Genomic DNA, 6,711 nt, shown 5'->3' with positions numbered 1-6,711 from the left:
TTTTCTCAAAATATTAATTCGTTGAATACGAATATCAGTCTAGATTAACAGAAATGAAAAATGAAATAAATAGTTGACAAATAGTTGACTAAACGCAAATAAAAGATAAAATGAATAGTTTTTCACATTTTATGTGAACGTTTTCTCAACAATATTCATATTTGTCTAATGGGGTCCGAGTGCAGGTGTGGGTGCCGGAATATAGTGCAAATGATTTTTCATCACGCTGTGACGAAAAGTGAAGTTTTCGGCACGCTCCGCGTGCCTAAAAGTCCAATTTCCGCCACATTGTGATGAAAAATATTGTTCGTAACTCGTGAAAAAATGTTTTTTGCACTCGTTACGAAATATACTATTTTGTAATACCTGCCTCGAAAGTTCACTTTTCGAAACCGTTTAGTGTGTGTAAAGTGGTTGTTTTACGCACACCGTGCACAAAAGCATATCTATTATCACATGCTTGGCATTCCTGTTGATGATAGTCACGCGAATGCCTCCTACTAACGCGGAAGGAATTCGATGAATATACACAGGAAAATAACAGTTCAATCTCCCACATCTCTCCATTAATCATCATGAATAATTTCCTGATGATTTCCTCGATGAGGTGCAAGGCTTCATGTATCCCACTCGAATTGACATCAGTTGTTCCAAAATATCTTGTAATTGAAGGGAGCCAGCAAAATGTTTGCAAAGATTTTTTTTATGAATAATGAAATTCTCTACAAAAAAAAAAATTAAGACATTCTTCGGTAAAATTTTCCGTCCGATTAGAAATTTTCGTTCAGAATCGCTCGTTACCAAAAATTGAGAATACGAATCAAAATAAAAATTGAGAAAACAAACAATGATTATTAATCCATAAAAATCTCGAATTTTGTTGAGAATTTTCTCCTAGATCACTCATCGTGGATATAATTTAACTAAGAAATTGCTTTCCTCACAATATAGTCAATATATTTTTGCTAATAAATTAGCAATTTGCTTCCAAAGGAAATTTCTATGACGATGTATTTTATTTTAAATTGAATTCAATGAATCATTGAATTCAATTTAATTTCATCAATTTTATTTATTAAAAAAAACAGTATTGAATATTCAATTTTTTAATCATGAAGTGTGTGGGTTGAACATTACTACTAGATAAAAAATATTCACTTCCGACGCTCTTTACAGAGAAACAAGGTGGTTTAATCGGGTGAGATATCCAATATAGATATTTTCATTGAAGTCTTGAGGGGATTATCCTCTCAGTGTTATTATGAATAGTTGTAGGTGCATTTTATGAAACTTCAATTTATTCAAGCGTTTAAAATTCTTTTAAAAAATCTCCAATTCCTCAGCCATTTACTATCATAAAATAACCGTAATAACCGTATTTATTAATTTAACTAAACACTAAAATCGTTTTTTATGACCGTAAACGGCTGAGCAGTAGAAGGTTTTTTTGATAAAATAATTAAGGTTTGCATAGGGGACGGTGGGGCAAATTGAAACACGGGGCAAAATGAAACAGCACGAAAATCTTGTGATCTAAGGGAGATAGGATGATTTTCATGAAAACCTTTTTTGTAGAGAATTTTACAAGCTACAAAAAAGGTCCTCTTCAAAAATGTCCTATCTCCTTTAGATGACGAGATTTTCCCACTGTTTCATTTTGCCCCATGCTCCCCTATCTTCATTGATATTTGAAAAATAGTTAATTCATGATTAACTTGATAATTTATTACAAAATTGTTAAGTAATATTAACGAATTGACTAATTCAAAATATAACTTTATAATAGCTATAAAATTTATAATTCAGTAGCAGTGGTAAAACGGTTTAAGTCGACTCATCTCCCAGTTGAGTTTTTGAGGAATATTTCCGAATCTAGAGGAGATAGCGAAATTTTTGTAATTATATTTATTATAGGGATTAATGCGCTCTACAAAAAAGGTTTTAAAAACATTTCGCTATCTCCCTTAGATTCCGAGATATTCATTGAAAACTGGTCAATAGTCAAAATTGACTTATACCGTTTTACCATTTCGCTGCTGAATTACGCTGATGCGTAAAGCCGAGTTCAAATTCTATAAAAAATGTCTCAATAGAATGAGTTGTACAGAAAAATCGAATTCAATTCACTTTTTCCATAGAATATTTTCTATTGAACAATCCAGTAGAATCGGCCAAAAACTAAGAGAAATTTCCGTAGAAATCCAACAGAATTGTCTAGGTTTTTCTGTTAACTTTAGTCATCACCAAAATAATCCACAACTGATAAAAAAATAAATTAACTGACCCCCCCTTCCACAGTTTCTCCAAAAAAATCACACTGACCATTAAAACCTCCATTACCGCCACTGCAGCCACCAAAAAACCTATCAATTCGATGAAATACGTACCGTAAAACCCATCTCTATATAAAACGGAGTAAAAAGTTACACCCAAAGTACACCAACGTAAAAGCTATCCGATTAAAAAATATCTGGTGGCTTCCCTCATCCCCATAAATGAGATCGAACGATAAGAGGATCCTGGTATGACTATAGTGCAGCCTCTAATGATTCTCCGGGTCAGCGCACCATGTGGGTAAAAATCATAGTGTAGCCATGAGAGTGAGCTCTAAGTCAACGATCCCAGGAAGATACGTCCGATAAAATGCTGGGGGACGGCGAGGAGGAGGTGGTGGTGGGAAAAAGGGGGCAACGGGGAGGAAAAAAATGAAAATGGCTGCTGCCTACACTGGGCTATACATCGTCGTCTCGAAGATAATCAGGTCGGACTTTCCAACTTTCCAGCGTCATTACTATACCCAGGGCTCAGGGCTTCAAACCCCTCACCTCCGTCCAACGAGAAAAGAACATCAATAACCAATTTCGTAAAACCAATATCGCGAAAATTAGTTTCTTACGTTCATCCCCTCACCGCTGAGGCTCCAGCGGGTGTTGCACCCTATTCTCGTGTCCCTTAGTTCAATCTTAATGGCTCGTTTCCTCGGGGACCTTGTCCCGGGGTTTTTATACGGAATTTTTGATGGAAATAAAATTACCGGTGGTGGGACATTGGGGAACGGCTAGTTTGGGGTGGATGTGGGATTATAATATTAAAAATTACGTTAATTTCTGGTACAACTCTTGGAAATTTTGATCGAGTTCAAAATAGTTAAAATATAAAAACCTAGTGAATTCGCTAGATAATTTTATTGGATTTCTATTGAACGTTCTATTAGTTTTTTGTCGATTCTATTGAAATCTTCAATAGAAAGTATTCTATAGCAAAAGTCAATAGAATTCAATTTCTTTATTCAACTTATTCTATTGAGATATTTTCTACAGAATTCTCTTGGTTCAAATTTTCTGTTTTGTGTTGGATTTTCTCGATGAAAAGAAAAGAAAAATAGAATGGAAAAAACTTGGAAAATTTGAACCGAGGGAATTGTATAGAAAATATCTCAATAGAATATCGACTTTTTCTATAGGATATTTTCTATTGAACATTTCGTCACTAAAAAATCCGATTTTGATTGAAAAATCAATTGAACGATAACAAAGTTTTCATTCGGTAGTAAAATTTGAAAAAAACACTTGGAAAATTGGGGCCCAGGAATTTCTATAGGAAATGCCTCAACAGAATAAGTTTTTCTATAGAATATTTTCCACTGAAAAAAGCTGAGATAAGATGCTCATTATTTTTCAATAGAGTCAGCCAAAAATCAATAGAAAGTTCAACGGAATTCCAGCGGGTTTTCTATAAAATATACGCGTCACCAAAAAACTCCCTGAAATTCCATTTTTTCCCAACAGTGTAGATGCGAGGAAATTCTATAGAAAATATCTCAATAGAATATCGACTTTTTCTATAGGATATTTTCTATTGAACATTTCGTCACTAAAAAATCCGATTTTGATAGAAAAATCAATTGAACGATAACAAAGTTTTCATTCGGTAGCAAAATTTGAAAAAAACACTTGGAAAATGAGGGCCCAGGAATTTCTATAGGAAATGTCTCAACAGAATAAGTTTTTCTATAGAATATTTTCCACTGAAAAAAGCTGAGATAAGATGCTCATTATTTTTCAATAGAGTCAGCCAAAAATCAATAGAAAGTTCAACGGAATTCCAGCGGGTTTTCTATAAAATATACGCGTCACCAAAAAACTCCCTGAAATTCCATTTTTTCCCAACAGTGTAGATGCGAGGAAATTCTATAGAAAATATCTCAATAGAATATCGACTTTTTCTATAGGATATTTTCTATTGAACATTTCGTCACTAAAAAATCCGATTTTGATAGAAAAATCAATTGAACGATAACAAAGTTTTCATTCGGTAGCAAAATTTGAAAAAAACACTTGGAAAATTGGGGCCCAGGAATTTCTATAGGAAATGCCTCAACAGAATAAGTTTTTCTATAGAATATTTTCCACTGAAAAAAACTGAGATAAGATGCTCATTATTTTTCAATAGAGTCAGCAAAAAATCAATAGAAAGTTGAACAGAATTCCAGCGGGTTTTCTATAAAATATACGCGTCACCAAAAAACTGTCCATGAAATTCCATTTTTTCCCAACAGTGTAGAAGGCAGTCGACGAATAATAATATTTTTCATAACTAAAAAAACATTGAATGCATCCTTCACTCAGTAATATTTTCCCCCATGATTAATCTGTAGAAAATCTCCATATTATTAAAACTTTCATCGCCCCTCGAATTTTTTAGGGTTCCAGAAGGAATAAGGGAGTGGTTGGAGAGAATTACGAGGTTGGAGAGACGCCGTCGAGCGCTGACGAATGCCGGGTCTTTCGTCACCGTTGGCTGTACGATTTCGCCAGGGTCGTTAATCCTACACTCCCTCCTCACTCCCTCACGCTCCCCACTTATGGTTCTATTTCACTTTTTCATGAGTTCCTTTGATAACGAAATGCACGGGGGCAAGCAAAATGGGCGGGTATTCGCTTGGGTTGGAGTTATAAATGAGGAGTTCAGGGCTGATGCGCGATGAGTTGATGATCCTGCGGTTTTGGGGGTTTCAAGTTTTGGGTGAAGAGGTCAGGACTTACTTACGGGAATCCTAGAGAAATCTCTGCAGGGTTTTACGTGGGAAATGCGGAGATTATTTCTATAGAAATTCAATCTTCTGAGATTTTGTTTAAGAATTGTGATTCACGCACGAAAATATTTAACGAATTCGCTAAACAATTTCATTGGATTTCTATTGAATTTTCTATTAGTTTCTGGTCTACTTTATTGAAATGTTTAACAGAAAAGTTGATAGAAAAAGTCAATAGAATTCGATTTTTCGATACAGCTTATTCTATTGAGATATTTTCTATAGAATTTCCTCGCCTCAAATTTTCAGTGTTTTTTTCACTCCATTTTTCTTTTCTTTTAATCAATTCTATAGAAAAATATCTATAGAAAATTCTATAGAACATATTGCAATAGAATAAATTGTATAGAAAAACCAAATTCTATTGACTTTTTCTATAAAATATTTTGAATTGAACATTTCAATCATCCAAAAACTAATAGAAAGTTCAATAGTTCAAGTTTCCTGAATTCTGCGAAAAGGTCATCTTTCCCGTTGTTTCATTGTGCCCCTCTCTCCCTTAGAGTCTTAAGGATGTTCAACCTATCAAGTGGACAACTAAGTTGAAAAGAAGAAGAAAATTCACCAAATAAATCATTCATGTTACAAATCAGTAGCGAAGTGGTAAAACGGTATAACTCAATTTTGACTATTGACCAGTTTTGAATGAATATCTCGGAATCTAAGGGAGATAGCAAATTTTTTGTTACAACCTTTTTTGTAAAGCCGATTGAGAGCTATAACAAATGTAATCACGGAAATTTCGCTATCTTCCTTAGATTCGGAAATATTACTCAAAAACTTAACTGGGAGATGAGTCGACTTAAACCGTTTTACCACTTCGCTACTAAAATGATTTTTCTCATCAAATTAGAAGTGTTATGGCGTACTTTTCCAGTCTCAAAAATAATAATTAAAGAGAATGTTCATACTAAATAATGGAGGACTTCTGACTGCAGTGGTAACAGTCGAATTTTGATCGGGCAACATCCCGAGTGGAAATTCTGTTCAGGTCTCGATCAGAAACTGATCGAGTCCGATCCGAAATTCTGATCAGGCATGTTACGCCTCTGCCTTAGGTTTTTCCACTAGGGTTTCTCCGTCTTCCATCATTAGGCATTAATTAAATTTAATTTTTTGAGAGAAAAAATTTAGTAACTTCCTAGCCGGGAATCGAACCCGGGACCTCCCAATGTCGCGTCGGGTGCTCTTACCATGTGAGCTACCAGGACACTTACGAATTTCACTCTCAAATTGACTCATACCCGACTGGAAATTCTGTTCAGGTCTCGATCAGAAACTGATCAAGTCCGATCCGAAATTCTGATCAGGCATGTTACGCCTCTGCCTTAGGTTTTTCCACTAGGGTATTTTCAAACTCCTACAAGAAAGTTATGCAAGACATGTCATGCATTACCACGCAAAAATTTTCATCACCAAATCCCTCGAAACCCCGAAATCCCAAAAATATTCTTGATTGTAGAATATTCACCTCCGCCCCTGACAACTCCATCAGTTCGGCCCTTTATTGTCCCCTCCCCCCCCTCAACTGCTACGAAAATACAAAAAAATGAAATATACGGTATGAAGTGAGTGACATTGCCGTCACACCCACGAGACATACGAATTTTGCATTG

This window comes from Diachasma alloeum, unplaced genomic scaffold, assembly GCF_001412515.2.
Source record: "Diachasma alloeum isolate Michigan unplaced genomic scaffold, Dall2.0 Dall_scaffold_00203, whole genome shotgun sequence".
NCBI classification, from domain to species: Eukaryota; Metazoa; Arthropoda; class Insecta; order Hymenoptera; family Braconidae; genus Diachasma; species Diachasma alloeum.
The sequence above is the reverse complement of the archived record's forward strand: the minus strand, read 5'-3'. Positions refer to the sequence as shown.